This window comes from Thermobia domestica, chromosome 6 (assembly GCF_964235325.1).
Source record: "Thermobia domestica chromosome 6, izTheDome1.hap1.1, whole genome shotgun sequence".
In the NCBI taxonomy this organism is placed as follows: Eukaryota; Metazoa; Arthropoda; class Insecta; order Zygentoma; family Lepismatidae; genus Thermobia; species Thermobia domestica.
The window spans coordinates 199095397-199113338 of record NC_137459.1 but is presented as its reverse complement, the minus strand read 5'-3'; positions in this window follow the sequence as shown (position 1 = coordinate 199113338).

Genomic DNA, 17942 nt, shown 5'->3' with positions numbered 1-17942 from the left:
CTTGGCACGAAGTGGAATCGAGCCACGAACCCCCTGCACCAAAGGTCCCTGTAATGCTTTATTATTATTATTATTATTATTATTATTATTATTATTATTATTATTATTATTAATAATAATAATAATAATAATAATTGAAGCGAGCTAAACGAGTTTCAACCGTACGACTCAACCAACGTTTGGGTGCCTGTTCGTTCGTCTGCTCCTCTCATAAAAGACATTTCATTTTAATGAAACTAGTAAGTGCCTTCTTTTAGCTCTGCGAAGTAACTATTGCTTGGAATATGAATCTGCAAAACATACGAGGTAAAATTAACCAAATGGTGCAAGTTTCCACTTATATATACAAAACAATTTTGCAATATCAACTACGTGAATCTTGTCCCATAAAGAAGCCGAAACCCCTACACCGAAGAGCCCTCCGAGATTTGATCATTGTCCACACGGACTGAAATTGTCATTTGAAGCCAAGACTTTAATATGAAGCCAATAATTTCTTTAAAATAGACGGAAAATTCGGAAGTTATAAGCATTTTCATATTTTTGCCTTTTCCCATAAGCGAGCCGTAGCCCCCTATACTGAAGACCCCCCCGGAGATTTGATCATTGTCCACTCGGACTGAATTTGTCATTTGGAACCAACACTTTAATACGAAGCAAAATATTTCTTTAAAATAGACGAAAAATTCGAAAGTTATAAACATGTTAATAATTTTGCCTTTTCTCATAAGCCTACACTGAAGAGCCCCACGAGATTTGATCATTGACCACTTGGACTGAAATTCTCATTTGAAACCAAAACTTTAATATGAAGCCAAAAATTAAACTTTTACATCAATTTAAATTGACTGGGTTCCGGTTCCCCCCACTATTGTTTAGTTTAGTTAAGTGGTAATTTGTGACAGCTTCACATCATCAAAAGAATGTTTCACTTCCCCTCCCCTCCCCCAGGAGTTCGTGCTGGATCCACCACTGGAATCAATAGACACTCTTCCTATTCTTTTTGTCACCCTTGATTGTGTAGGGGCTCCCTCGTACAAATAAAGAAGCGGTAATATTACAATCAAGGGGCGCTATATATTAGGTATTTTTTTAGTTACCTACCCCTAACCGCATAGGGCCATCTTTCGTAGAATAAAAAATATTACGTGATATACCGAACCATGAAAGGGGAGAGGATGCTGTAAATATATTTCTTATTCATTTTGTCTGTCCTGCTTATCAAAAATTACTTTCTGTTGGAAGGCTACTGAAATGAGAGGGGCAAAATAAAAAGTCGTACCCCCTCCTACATGGTTGCTCAAATAAGTACTAAAGAAAGCATTTTAAACTAAGATATTTAAGATTTAAACTAGGAAACTAAGATATCCTACATTATGTAAGGATGGCATATTCAGGATTATTATTATTATTATTATTATTATTATTATTATTATTATTATTATTATTATTTGAATGTTTTTGGAGCACCGAAATTTTGTGAGACGAACAATGATATGTAGAGGTTTAAGATGGGTGGTCATAGAGGAGGAAAAACCAGGATTTTTCTCTGTCTGACTCTCTAACGTAAAGATTATGTGCTGAAGGTAAGAAGCATCATCATTCTACAATAGGTTGCTTTTACGTAGAATATCAATTACTTGAGTTCTCCTCCTTCGGTCTACTTACCTTATGTAGTAAATTCAAAACAATTTCAATTCAATACAAATACATTGTAAAACTTTTCCGTAATTAAACATCTAGGGAAAATTAAACATTTAATTGGGAAATCTGTTATCAAAATATCCAAACACGTAGATAGAAGACTATCTAGTGAGAAATATTGTGAAACTTTATAAAATTCTCCAAATTAGAATTAACATTTACTGGGAAACATTCGTTATGCGCCAGCGAGCATATGGTGAGCAGTGAGCACAGGGGAAATAATTACGAAACTTTGCAAACAAAATTAAGGACGCTACTGCAAGTGCGACAACAGCATTTTTTCTTTTTTTGGTATCGTCATTAGTTTTACACATACGTTACAATTTGATTTTTCCCAAATAAAAAAATAAAAAAAATAACCGTAGTGTAGTGATAAAAATGATAACGGTACTTCCAGGGGATCGAACCCGCTAACTTCAGCATACAGACTCGTTGCTTTAACTAACTGAGCTATTTGTTTTTTTACGTGAACTGAGCCTGTTCCGGTAAAGACGATATTTCATTACGATCGTCCTACCAATTCGTCCTTTTCCATAGATAATTTCCACTATTTGCTCTATCTTTATGTTAATACTTAGCATATATTCATATATTTGGAGTTTGCAGATAATGCATATAATAAGACATACTAGAAATATTCGTTAAAAGTTTAGTTTGTAGATTTAATCCACATTTCTCTCAATGTCATAGATGTCGCTGCTTCGTGTTGAACTGCAGAATTCCCTTGTGTTCTTGAAAATTTCCCACTTTAGCAGAGTTGGTAATTCTCGAGATTTCTGTCGATTTAATGTTTTTTGCTTCTAATTTCTTTATTTTAAGCTAATATCTAACACAAATATTAAAAACGGGTTTGTTATTAACCTGTCCTGCTGGGGAAACCTTCCGAAATTTCGAACATATAAAGAAAACGGAGATATTTTCAAAAAACTTCAAAATAAAGAGACGCGTCATTTATTTTGCTCATGGTAGTACATCCTACAAATTTAGGAAGAGGAAGTTAATGAAGAGTGGGATCACCCAGGATGATCGATTACTGCTTACCTATATGAGCGGGGGTCATAGTACGTTTCCGTGTTTCCACTGTTCATTCGGTGGCATGTTGTTTGCCACGGTATTGTTTGCCACGAATCCAGTTTCGTGTTGTTTGCCACGAATCCAGTTTCGTGTTGTTTGCCACGATTTTGCCATGGTATTTGCATTCCGATCATATCACACTATCGTGAAAATTCACACACACCTGGAGAAAAAGGAAGGGTTGCCAAGCACCTCTGTTTTTGATCCTCTGAAACAAGTGGTAAATGTTCTCGCCTTTGGGACTCATTAGGCTCGCTGCTGAAAGAGAAATATTAAGCTCCAAACAAATGAACACCAAGCATAATTAATATCACAATACCTTGGTAAAACGATATAATTGTATTTTCACTTTTAACGGAATTTTAAGTATCATCTGTTATACAGGGTGATTTTTTTTAACTCACGGATTTCATTTGGTTCTAGAATTTCTAACTGAAGTCCGATTTTCATGCGATTTGTGGCGAGTGATCAAAGAAAGATGATAGATTTATGAAATTATGATTACTGGTTTAAATTCGTCCGAGGTAATACATCAAGAAAAAAAAATCAAATATTCGCCAGTGTACCTTACAATTGGAATGGGGTGAGCTGCAGTGTGGAGATTTAAGTTTTTTTCGTTAGATGGCAATTTCGCTAACGTCAATAACAAGAGGAAACTGGGCCGTTGTATTGGGAATTGTGCTGTACAGTTCTGTGCTACTGTTTAAATATGATCAGGACATAATAACAACAGTGTACTCTTTGGAGTAACACAGTCTTGGGAAGTAACGTAACGCAAGTAACGCATTACTTTTTATGTAACGTTTCCTAGTAACGCGTTACATTTTTTACAAAGTAACTGTAACGGTAACGCGTTACAAATTTTTAAGTAACGTACCTAGTTTGCGTTACTTTTTTCGCGTTACATTTCGGATGAGTAACTACAATATATGCAATTTTTTTTTCGGAAACAAATGTTTCTTCCCTGTAAGTGAATTTCTCAGAATGGAACAATGGAGCATGAACGATGTCAGTGACCGACGATTCCTGCACTGTTCGCCTTTTCCCGTTTCGCCTCTAGCAATGAAAGGACCCCGCACTTTTCTTATGGAAAGTGGCTTTCGGCTAATGTTGTTGAAACTTCGCTGGTTGATAGTTCTTAACATGTGGATCAAAAGTCTCAATGGGCACAAAGACCGAAATCCACTCCTTCCCCCAAAAAAACCGCCTCCAATTAGCTGGGGGGGGGGGATTGAACTGATTTCAGCATGTAAAACAATTTGTTGTTTTAATCAACTCAACAAGGACCCCATACAACCACATGTTAGACTATCAAACTACCCCACTTGACACCGCCCTTTGCCCCCACATATCCCCCCCGCGCATTACCTTACGGATGTTCCATATTTCTGTAGTTTATAGTTGCGCGTATGTGTTGAAATACCTACAGTTTTGGTCTCACCTTCGATATAATGGGTTTCACGTATCGCTGATTACGAATCTGAGGTGAGAGTTCTAGAATTCAAGATGGATGATCAATATGGCGGACCAAAAACACGAAACTCCTGAATGTAGCCACAAATAGCTGTTTACTAGGGTATTTTGGGTCGTTGGTTACGAATCTGAGGTCAAAATTCTTGAATTCAAGATTGCAGATCCAATATGGTGGATAAAAACGTCGAAGCCACAAATCGTAGTAGACTAGAGTGTTTTTAGATCGCTGTTTAAGTACGCAACATTCCTTGATACTTCAGCCACCATGTAGAATTATTCTGCACCCTTGCCCTTTACCAAAACCCACCACAGATATCTTAATGCTGAACGGTGTTAAAATAATTAATCAATTATCTGTTCATTATTTTCATCATTTCGGTTTGCAGCATCTAATGTGGTACTTAGCAATGAGACATCGGGATATCTAATATTCTGTAAATGTCGTGCATGACCTAAATACCACAAGACACTTGCAACGTGCGCACATGTACCTAATGTACGAGCACCGCTTTGACATGTACAGTAGTAACCTTGAATAACATTTAGATCATAATCCTAGTCATTGTGTTAGTAGACAGAGGATACCGCGATGCAATTCCTTTACTGGAATATTTAGGAATTGATCATAGAATGCCCGCACTCCTACTACCACGTGAAAGACAACTATCAACAGAAGATGCGAATACTTCTCGACTAGTTACTAAAAGTCGATGGATAGTCGAGGCAAGAAACGGGCATCTAAGATCTGTTTTTAAGTTTCTAGCACAAACGTTGAATCTTCAACATGCAAAGAAACTGAATAGTTTCTATCGCATAGCTGGAGCTATTTTGAACAGATACCATCCCGTTATTTTCATGCAAGATGCAACCATTGAATTAGCTAGAGAAATGAGAAATAGGTATTGTTAAAGCAAGAGTGGAGGTAGATAATCTTATAAGAAGGAACGGTCAATGGGTACCGCTGAATGATCAAGGCCTAATTGATTTCTCTGTACTTAACTTAAACTACTTACGAGATTTGACTGTAGGCACATATCAAATAGATCTCTCATCCTCTTAGGTCCAAGATAAACTAATGCGAGATAAGGATGAGCAATTCCAGCTTGACGAAAACGTAACTGAACCGGAATTCCTGAGCATACGTCACTACTCAAGGTTCCGCAATGCAATTAAGCATCAAGTTTTCATAGCATATGTAGCCAATGATGAAGATGACCAGGATTATGATCAAAATGTTATTCAAGGTTACTACTGTACATGTCAAAGCGGTGCTCGTACATTAGGTACATGTGCGCACGTTGCAAGTGTCTTGTGGTATTTAGGCCATGCACGACATTTACAGAATATTAGATATCCCGATGTCTCATTGCTAAGTACCACATTAGATGCTGCAAACCGAAATGATGAAAATAATGAACAGATAATTGATGAATTATTTTAACACCGTTCAGCATTAAGATATCTGTGGTGGGTTTTGGTAAAGGGCAAGGGTGCAGAATAATTCTACATAGTGGCTGAAGTATCAAGGAATGTTGCGTACTTAAACAGCGATCTAAAAACACTCTAGTCTACTACGATTTGTGGCTTCGATGTTTTTATCCACCATATTGGATCTTCAATCTTGAATTCAATAATTTTGACCTCAGATTCGTAACCAACGACCCAAAATACCCTAGTAAACAGCTATTTGTGGCTACATTCAGGAGTTTCGTGTTTTTGGTCCGCCATATTGATCATCCATCTTGAATTCTAGAACTCTCACCTCAGATTCGTAATCAGCGATACGTGAAACCCATTATATCGAAGGTGAGACCAAAACTGTAGGTATTTCAACACATACGCGCAACTATAAACTACAGAAATATGGAACATCCGTAAGGTAATGCGCGGGGGGAATATGTGGGGGCAAAGGGCGGTGTCAAGTGGGGTAGTTTGATAGTCTAACATGTGGTTGTATGGGGTCCTTGTTGAGTTGATTAAAACAACAAATTGTTTTACATGCTGAAATCAGTTCAATCCCCCCCCCCAGCTAATTGGAGGCGGTTTTTTTGGGGGAAGGAGTGGATTTCGATCTTTGTGCCCATTGAGACTTTTGATCCACATGTTAAGAACTATCAACCAGCGAAGTTTCAACAACATTAGCCGAAAGCCACTTTCCATAAGAAAAGTGCGGGGTCCTTTGCATGTAAAACCTGTTATCACTTTTCATCTTAATGTAAGGCGGAACGGGAAATCTCGATGTGCATCTTCCCGTTTCGCCTTACGAACTTTATGTTGGTAGGCTTGCAAATATATTCATAGATACAATTTGGTGTATTTACTTATATAACAAAATATAGTGCAACTTGCTGTTTTTTGGAAGATGATGATAGCCTCAGGGAAATAACGTGTACTGATTGTAAGCAATTGGAAGATTAGATTTTCAAAGCTCCAAATCAATACATTCAGATGAGTGAACCACGAGTGCAATGGTACTGGTAGTATATTTTACTGTGATTGGTGTTGTTTTTATAAAGATGGAGAACGAAAATATTTTATCGTTTGAACATTTGAGAGAATACTTTTCTTAAAAGCTGAAGATGATGGTGAACAGAATTTAAAAGTAAAGTGGTGCCCCGGCGGGAAATATTTATCAACAACTATGGTGCCATAATTAACGACATTTAGTAAGGGGTTAATATGAATAAATTGTATTCTGATTAGCAGGCCTACTTTATTGATGTAATGTTGATGGCATGTAATATTAGAGTTCTTTTAGAACAGTTTGCGTATCCTAAAGTCCCGTTGATTATAGAGTTTGGAACAACTAGCTTTAAAAAGTATGTATCGATTTTAGAGTTACTGGCAAGTTTTGATTCACCCCCAGTTCATGTGTTCTCATTTTCAGTTGTAGTGTAATGTTTCTCTATATTCTGTATTTTTAATTTTACATAGCAACATTGTTAAGCAGAATAATAATAAGCAACCATTTTTTCTAACAAGGGATGGGCACAAGTCAAGCTAAAACTCGACTCGATTCCCAGTCGAGTTTCGAGTCGAGTCAAAAGTAATATTCTCGAGTCGAGTTCCGAGCCGATTCACTGCTTTTGGCGTCGAGTTTCGAATCGAGTCGAGTTTGATAAATGGCTCGCTCGTTTTAACTCGTTTTGAAATCATGGTCTGATTACACTGGAAAGCGAAAGCCATGAGAAATGTAAGCTAAGCAGTAATATGGAACACTTTTAGTGTTGCTCACGAGAGGGGACACTGATCACATCTCGTCTCATCTCAATAGCGAGGCTACAAGATTTTTTTTATTTTTTTTTAAACAAGCTTACCTCGGCTCGGCTTAACTGAGCTGATGGCTCGAGCCGGTTCGCTTGGGATGAACCATCGGCTCGAGCTGGTTGGTTGGGATGCGCCATCTGCTCGGTTCGACTCAAACGAGCGAAGGGCTCTAGCTGACTCGGTTGGGTGAGCTGTTGGCTCGGCTCACTTCTCGGTTTGGGTCGATAGTGAATGAGCTGTGAGCCAATCTGCTCGAGTCGTTGACAATTCTAAACCCAAGCCGAGCAGTTTTGAAGATATTTGGCCAGTGTCCTATAACTTTTAACAATGTTTGACTCGAGCCCGAATACTCAACCTAGATCCTCAACCCAAATTCAGGAGCTCGTGAACAATGTTCTTGACTCCTAGACTTCACGACTACCGAGGTTGGTAATCAACTACTTTCTTAGTATTCAGATATAAACCGCCTATCTCTCATGTGTATACACAGTGTTGTTGTTATAATAATAATAATAATAATAATAACAATAATAAGTTGTAGTAGTATCATTGAATATAATTATATTGTCTATGTAAGATACTTGAAGAGAGTACTCGAAACCATACACCAGATTCGGTTCGACTCGACTCGAAACTCGACCCGAATTCGAGTCGAGTTAGAGGAAATTTTTCAAGCCGAGTTCTCGGGTCGAGCTCAAAGATGTCTGTTTCTAGTCGTATCGAGTTTCAAAGAAAACTTGCTCGAAGCCGTGCCCATCCCTACGAGTAACGCAGTATGGCATTTTAGTCAATGTTACATTACATTAAAATGTTCATATAGCTGTCAAGTAAAAAATTGTCCTTGCATTTACATAAATCGATTCAGAACGTGCAATAATAATAATAATAATAATAATAATAATAATAATAATAATAATAATAATAATAATAATAATAATAATAATAATAATAATAATAATAATAATAGCGGTAGTAATAGTAGTACGGAAAATTGAAGTAATAAGATTTTTTTCACATATTCAAAGTTTCGGATCTAAAAGTAACGCTTTAGTAACGCGCTACTTTCGAAGTAAAGTAACAGTTACTGTTTTGAGGCAAGTAACACGTTAGTAACGCGTTACATTTTAAGAGAAAGTAAAGTAACTTGTAACGCGTTACATTTTTACAAGTAACTTACCCAACACTGGAGTAACATTTCTCGTTAAAAGTTTCGGAGAACGAAGTCTGTTTTTACGCAAAGGGCATTTAAAAACAAGTTTGCCTCACGCTCTACCCCAGACAGGGACATAATATGATCGCTAGTGAATAAATTGGAAGAAACAGGATCGCTTCTGAGTGAGACGGGGAAGGATCGGACCCCGCAGGTGGAATTTGTGGAAAATGTCAGTTATCGACTTCTTAAGTCGCCCAAGTAATCTCTCCGTCGTTTGTCTCAAGAAACCGGCTAGAGCTATTCAACAAATGATTTATGGGTGTTACCACTAACACTTAATTTGTATTCTGCAATTTCGCTTCAATAATCCACAACCTCATTCCAATTGTAAGGTACACCAGCGAGTATTTGCTGTTTTTCTTGAGGCGTGATCGGTATTACCCGGGATGAATTTAAATCAGTAAACATAGTTCCATAAATCTCCCACCCTTCCTTGATCATTTGCTACAAACCGCATGAAAATCAGACTTCAGTTAGAAATTCTATACCCAAATGAAATCCGTGAATTTTTTAAAAATCACCCTGTATAATGTTATGTTTTTCGTTATGCTACGCGACTAAAGAACTGGGTTTTATATACCGTACTTTAGAAAAATGAAATGAAATATTTCAGTTATACTTCCCATGCTTATGCCGTGTAAGCTAAAGGGTATGGTAATGATGAGAATGAATGAAAAATAGTGTCATGATAGAAGTGGGAGGAAACGGAAGAACCCCGAATAAACTCTCGCACACGGTGTTTGTCCACCGCAAAACCAACTGCAGGCGAGGAAATTCTGAGTGTGTTGTAAAGTTCAGGAAACACAAGCACATTTCAAACTTCAATTTATGAATTTCATTGTGAAGATCCGAGAAAGTAGCTGCACACAGACTGACTTATACACTTGTTTCTCTTTACAAAATTATAACTAAAGTCATCAGAATAGATTGTAATTACTTTCTTGATTGCGTCTCTGTGATCCAAAGTGTTTACTGAATTGTTTGAAAAGTTAAGCAAATATTTCTCAATTCTGCACACCGAGTATCCACCTGAGATACGATCTTGTGTACGATATATTTATAACATGTTCTTCTTTGGTTTCTTCTGGGAGTGGTTCAGTATCAAATGAGTTATCTAGTTATTTATCGATTGCGGGATTCAACTTCTTACATCTATATGGTCTAAATTTTACCTTCAAACTTTCGAAGAAATTAATGACTCAAACTTAGAAATGTAATCAGCCCGTTTAATTCTGTCATAGGCTTTATTGTATCAAATCATACATAGAGCTCCCTTGTGGCTATGTGGATAGCGTACGCGCCTTTGTTGTGGGAGACCCGGTTTCCATTACCGGCGGAAACTCATGTGGATCGGATTCCATGTTAAGCTGTAGGTCCATGTCTCATAGCCTGCTGCTGAATGCGAAGCTTAACTCAAATCTTCTCCAATTCATGCACATTCCATCTTGTTCTAAAAAGGCTATGGAGGGAATGCCCACCCATCTCTGTTGAATTGATTTTATTTGATTTAATTTTCAGTTTTAGCGACCCAATCAGCATCGAGGCTATATGAGACTAGGACCTACAGTTTAACGTGGAATCCGACCCACATGAGCTCCCCGGGAATCGAAGCCGGGTCTCTCACGCCAAAGGCGCATACGCTAACCGCTTAGCCACTAGCGAACTCTCTGTATGGGCTTGAAAATAGTCAAGTAACAATACAAAAGTCACTAAATTTTTGCATTACCAATAGAATTATTTCCTTCCTCTCATCAAAGATGTTTAAAATATTGCTAAATCCATATATTTAAATCTAATTTTCTTTAATTTAATCTCTAGGAAAGCTATGCAAGATTAAAAGAAAAAAATATCACGCCCCCTTCTTAAGGTCGGGGTCCCCATTTTTAGGGATAGGTGCTGATTGCCACGGGTGCTGACTGCCACAGCCAATTGGTGGTGACTGCCACGACTGTCGCTGATTGCAAATATAAAGGTGCTGACTGCCACGACGGCGTGCTGACTGCCACGAACCTGGGAGAAACTGTATTTGGAAAGAGAGGAATTAATCCCTCATACTAAATTTATGATTATTAATTTATTTAGTAGGGATTAATTTAGTAATCATCACAGCAAATCTATGTGGCATCCTATAAGTTACAAAGTTGCTCACTAAGTGGAACGACATACACTTCGATGTTTATAAAGGGATTGTCTTTTCTGTTATATGCACAATTTGCACATTTCATTGTTTATATTAATTGTTTTATTGTATTATTTAATGGATATGATGGTCTGAAGCCAGCTGACAAAGCAAGTTTGGGAGAAGCACTCGCCTGCAGAGAAATAAGCATGTCATTTGAAGGACCAATTGATGCTGATTACAGCGGGTAATAAAACTCCTGTACGTTGAGAACTGTTCGAGATATTCAGCTTAGAAATTTATATGAGAAAATGAGTGGATGCACGTTTCAATGCGTTAAGTATTCTTACCAATGGCGAAGCTTGATGGTTTGAACTTTCTATTGCTTTGGGTCCATTCACAGATAAATTGTCCATTACAAGTTGCATGACGGATGGCAAAGACCTAATGGTTGAGAAGATACCAAAGAATTGCACACGATTTGTGCAACCATTTGATGTGTTTTGATTCCGATCAATCAAAGATTATGGCAGGAGATTTGTACATAGTATGAATCTTCTTCATCTGGACGTTATAATGTACCAACGAAACAAATAAATAAAGTTCGTGTCCATACGAATCACTTCCGATCACCGCGATACATTATATTGTTTCATTTGCGTTCTGCAAGGCAGGTTACGAACAAATTATAGGCCTATAACTTTTGAATCACTTGTCGAATTTGCTTTTTGCTTTGGTTCTGCGAACTGTTCTCTTGACGGATGCAACACAATTGCACATATAAAATGTTCATGGTGCAAGGGAGTATTTTGCCCGCGTCATTTCTTCATAAAACAGAAGAACAACAGTGATCAATTTTCATCTCTAACCTATGATTATTGTGAACAATGTAATGACTAATTGTATCTAACAAATCCGTTAGTTATTGCGAAACACTTTTTTCTGTTACTTCCGATAGCTTTCAATTCGTATGTCAAAATTCGTTACTAATTATGTTGTACTTAACGCGTATAAATGCGTATATCCTCATTTTCTCATATAAACTTCCAAGTTGAATATCTCGAACCGTTCTCAACCGTACAGGAATTTTATTAGCTTGTTATAATCAGCATGAATTGGGACTTCAAATGGCATGCTTAGTTTCTCTGCAGGTGAGTGCTTTCTCCTGAACTTCCCTTGTGAGGTACAGCCAGCAGTGCTTTTTTGATGGAACTTTCAAGAGGTGCTCGAAACAATTTGCACAGCTGTACACAGTTCATGCTGACATAGGGAGTTCAAGTGAGAATACATAAATCGTACCAATTTTGTACGCACCGCTTCCTGACAAAACTGAAAGTACACTCATGTCCAAAATTATTGTCGCATATCTATAACTGTCTTCTTGTAAGAATATAATTTGATAATTTTGCAGAGTATTTTTAATACTTATATTATGTGTATAATCAAGAAATTTATATTTGTGATAAATTTCATAGGAAAAGAATTTTAAATACGAAAATCATAATGAGTAAAATAAAATGTAACTAAATGGACAAGAAAATTTTATTTTCGTTTTATTGTTCTTATTTACTGCTCTTTTGACGTGAAATTTACCACATACTTGTCTTTGCCCATTATACACATACTAACATTATAAGAAATACCGGGCGAATTCGTTATCAAATTATATTACTAGAACAACATATTTATAATCATGTGACAATAATTTTGGACATGAGTGTACATACAGAGACCTGTTTACCTTTGTTAGGTGTTGGTCTGAATAACACGATCCTAAGGATCATCTAGTTTCTTTCATGCTTCTTGGCGTCCGGTAATGTTACGTCTAGCAACTTTCTCTCAGGCTCGTGGCAGTCAGCACGCCATCGTGGCAGTCAGCACCTTGCTATTGGCAATCAGCGCCAGTCGTGGCAATCAGCACCAATAATTGGGTGTGGCAGTCAGCACCCCACCATTTTTAGGCATTGTTACCCTCCAACCTTATAGGTGGTTCTGATGATATGCCTAGATTCAATGTTGGTCACACATTCGAACACACACAAATTGTACGCCATATCAAGTTTGAAAATGCATTTGGGGAGTTTTTAAGCACACAAATGAATACCTCGAGTGTTTTAACTCGATTTGAATAAATTTAACTGTGGCGTTAACAGCTGATTACACTCAGCGTAGTAACCCAATAACGTGCTTAGGACAGTTTGTATTGTATGCATTCTGTTTATAAATATAATAGATTTGATTCTCATGATATGGTCATCTGGCAACCCTCAGCTTATGAGTCAATTATGAATAAATCTTCACGATTGTGATATAAGATAAGCCAGAGAGAACAATACCGCTGCAAACAACACCAAAATGTAATTGTGGCAAACAACACGTAATCGTTCATTCTATGACTAAAGATTTCCTGCATTACCTATCCAGACTCCGGATGCTCGCAGAAATGTCGCTAACCGAAAGTTTCTACACAAGGTAATCAATGGAAACTTAAGGTCTGAAGCCCTACATCAAGAATTATCCCTACACATTCCTATCCATGTAGCACCAAATACCCACCTCTTCTACCTTTCCGCCCTATAGACTGTCAATTATTCAAAGTTCCTTCTTTCACAGAGCACCAAATTTATATAATAAGATAAAGAACTGACTTGGATATTTTTTAAGCTGCTCGGCTTTTGTTTGACAGAATAATTACTCCCATTGAAAATAACTAATAATGAATTAAGAAATGTCATCTTTGCTTTGTCTTTTTTATTATTTTTTTTTCTGTTTTTAATACATTTTCCCTGTGTAAATGGCACTCGTTATGCTGTATCTGAGTATCTGTGGAAATAAATAAATCAAATAAAAAAATAGACCCGACATTCCTAGTGAAAGGGTTTGCAAGTGTGAAAACAAGGAAAGTACCGTTAAGATTATAGATTCTGTTGCTCAATTTATCTCAAACAGTGAGTGGGAGACTTGCGAAAATATTAAAATGTACTATCCCAACATCACGAACTCTGGTGTAAACAGAACTGATTTTTCTATGATATTTCTTGAATGTAGATAAAGCTACTCCAATCAAAAATTATATGTAAGTATAAACTCTCTATCGCTAGTTTAGACTACTTATTAACGTAAAAATTGTTCAAAACACAAAGTTGTTAATAGTATACCTCTTAACTTTTGATTTCCTTAAAGGGGCAAAAATTACATTTTTTGACACATTGTAGTCATTAATCACGTTTTCTATGGAACTTATTTTTCTAGAAAGAATTACAACCAGAGGTAAAATTCCGGGGAACACGAGAGGACACCGTTCCCCAGCTCCCAGAAAATATCTATGGCGTCCCTCCACTCCCCCTCCCCAAAAATACAATGAGCAAAGATAGGCAAGGGGAACGGGTGTGACGTCATGCGTCCCCTACCTTTTCAAATCCACTTTTACCTTTGATTACAACCATCTTTTGTTTTATATTTACAATGACATCGACATGGTTTACATTACAATAAAACTTTAATTTCCTGTTGCCATGTTGTTATATTAGTAAAATTTCATTCCAAATGCTACAGCAATAAATACATTTTTTATAAAATAATTGGCTTATAGATTACTTATTAATACCATAAAGAGAGGCATTGGGAATACGTTTTATTTTATTTAATACTTAAACAAATGGTAACAATGTGATGATGTAGTGAAAATATCAGGGATGACAAGGCTGCACTTTGGTTTGGGGAAGAAGGAGATTATAGGGGCACAGACATGTTTTTCGCCTAGGGTATAAAATATTCTGGAGCCGCCTTTGAGTTTTTGGGGTTTCTAAGTTCATTTGGTGACAGTTCCCGTGTTCTTTAAGTTGAAGTTCAGTACCTAGTGGTGGTAAGGGTCTCTAGTCCCTAAAGGGCTTAGGAAGCAGGAAACGTATACAAATAATAAACAGACCTATTGTGGTATGCAATTCATAATTTTGAGGTCCCTGAGATGATTTGTGACACTCTTTGTGCTATTTAAGAACTCCATTAGAACCTCTAGTACGGTGGAAAAGTGTGACGTAAAAATAATCAACAATGACCGATATTATTGTCGAATCTATACCTCTTGCTGTTGCTGAAATTAATAGTCACACTCGCAATAGCGTTAAAGTCCCAGTTCAGCCCTCATCTGCATGGGGGCGAGAACGGGTGAAAAACAAAATGTCTCAAATGACCGAGATTAGTGTCGAATCCATAGTTTTCGGGTTCGTTAAGCTACTAGGTTATCATCGCGATTACATTTATTTCAAAATTTAGACATGAACGGGCATGTCAACTGGATTAGGAATTTACAGTGGCAACACTGAGAGGGTTATTCGTTCGTCTATATACAGTACATTAGGATGTATGTGAATGAATGTATATTCCGGTGTTCCGACAAAACGTACCAGCGACAAAACGTACCACTTGAATTTTCGCGACAAAACGTACCACTTTTGACGACCTGTCATAAATGACAACCTGTCATGGATTAACTAAAGCATTTCTGATATTTATTCCACGACAAAACGTACCACTTATTTAAATTACAATCTGTCTTGGACTGATTAAAACATTTCGGATATTTAATCTGCGACAAAACGTACCACTTCAAGCATTTTTTTTTTTTCAGCGTGTTCACAGATTATTCTCCAGATCAAACAAACTTCTCTTAAAGGTTCTGTACGTGACAAACGTAACATTAAACACGTTTATCAGCGAGTAAGAGAACATGAGTCTTCCAAAATACATTGGACCAATGTGGGTGCTTACATATCTAACAAAAGAGAACATAATGTTAAGAGACTACTTCCTCATGAACAGGTAAAACAACGGCAGTATAAGGTTGAGAAGAACAGACAGGTAATGTATCGAGTTGTCAAAGTGCAGAAACTCATTGGTAAAAGAGGGCTCATTTACAGAGGAAATGTAGCAGCCTATAAACTGAAAGACACAGCTATAGATCATGGAAACTTTTTGGGTATTATTTCTTTCTTAAGCAAATTTGATCTTCCGCTTAAAAGTAATTTAGATAAGGTCACCGAGAAGAGTCATATACGAGGAATTAAGCAGGATATTGGTCGCATAACTTTTACTAAACACGGTGAATTATGTTTTGAATGCTATCAACACACTTATCAGAGAATATATTTCGAAAGAAGTCTCTCAAGCTTCAATATTTTCTGTTCTATTAGACACTACTCAAGATATAGTAGTTTCAGGCCAGTGCTCTGTTGTTTTACGGCATGTTGTTAAAATGGTTGTTAAACAAAGTATTGTTGTCATTGTAAAATGCATATCTACCGCAGACCAGTGTCCTTGCGGTTTACTGCTGGAAATTCTGCAGAAGTTGATATTAAGAAGTGTATTGGAAATTCAACCGATGGCTCAAGTAACATGCAAGGACAATATTCGGATTTTTACAATTCACCTGTGATCAGTTACACGTGTGATTCAGTTGATTTTCAGTTTAACCGCCCTTTAGCAGCGAGGCTATATGAGACGGGACATACTGATTTACGGGAAATCCGAACAACATGAGTTCCCGCCAGGAATCGAACCCAGGTCTCCCACGACAAAGGCGCATACGCTAACCGCTTAACCACTAAGAAACTCAGTTACACGTGTGGTGTTACGCTCATATACTCAATCATGTCATATGTGATCTGACAAAAAAATGCACTGATTCTGTGTCATTGTTCTGCTGAATGGCTGTGCGATATTTATACGTGTCTTATCAGCGAATGAACATTTGGAAAATCAAATGTTAACAAAGGCGTCTTACAATTATTGCGGAAACAAGATGGTAGAAAACACACTGTTTTTCAGAAAAAGTTTGGTCATTTTTCGAACCCAGAAAGTGCTTTGTATATAGAGTTGACCATAATAATTAAGAAAATTGCTTCTACAGAAAATATCACACCAAAAGCTAGGTGTAAAGCGAAAGGATATATAAAAGATCTTCTCAAGTTCAAAACAACTCAGACAGAACCTCTCTGTCAAGCTATCTCCAAATAGAGGGTGCTGCTAGTGTAGTCCTATCGGATGGTGCAGACTACTCTGTTCCAAGTGAAAGAGTAGAGAGATGATTTTGAATCGGTTAAGAATGCAGCATTAAGCTTTGCAGAATGGGCCAATAACAAATTTGAAGACTTAGAACGTATTTTTTTTTCTATTGACCTGTCGACAATTCGCCTTCAGAGATGGACAAAGATTTTCCTGTGAATATGAAAATGAAGCTGCTTCTATCCAATGACCAGGAATTGCATCGAAGCATTCAATACAATATTGGACATAGTAGTTTCGAGTATTTCTTCAAGATTCAAGAAGCAATGTACTTTATGGATTATTTGGACCCTAGCCACTTCAACCAAGTAACAGAACTTCCAGACGTGCCTTTCGATAAACTTACATATTTTCTGAAAAACTTCAGTTACGAAGTTTCCAAGGATACTATAAATATATTCTCTTGGACTTTTGAAGGACGTGGATATACTTGAAAGTCAGTCTTGATGACGAGCACAACCGAGAAAAAATGACTGCTGATGGTGCAAGTGATTCAGAATTAGGAGAAAACATATTTCTTCACACGGAAAGCGAATGCAAAACGTGTTGCAAAATTGTCCAATGTGCTGCTTTTAATTTTGAAGAATTGTAAATTTTGCAGTAATATTTATCCAAGTTTCCAGCATACAAATTTTTATTGACTTTGCCCATAACTCAGGTAACATGTGAAAGAAATTTTTCAAAACTGAAATAAACTGAAATACATTAAAAATAGGCTAACGAGTACCATGTTTCAGAAACATTTGAAAACATTTATGTTGATGTCTATTGAAAAAGATTTATTAAATAATATTTCGAATGCAAAAGTGATAGATACAGTAGCATCAAAAACTAGTACATCTGCTAATTTTGTAATATAGTATACGTTCTCCTTGAACTTCATATAATATTTTGAACAATTCAGAATAATATACTGATGAAAGAATATCAGGTTTTAATTGTCGATTGTTAATACTATTGACTTACTGTAGAAAGAAAACTGTGCAATTGATTTGTGATATTGAGATACTGGTGGCCCTTGTGGGAGAA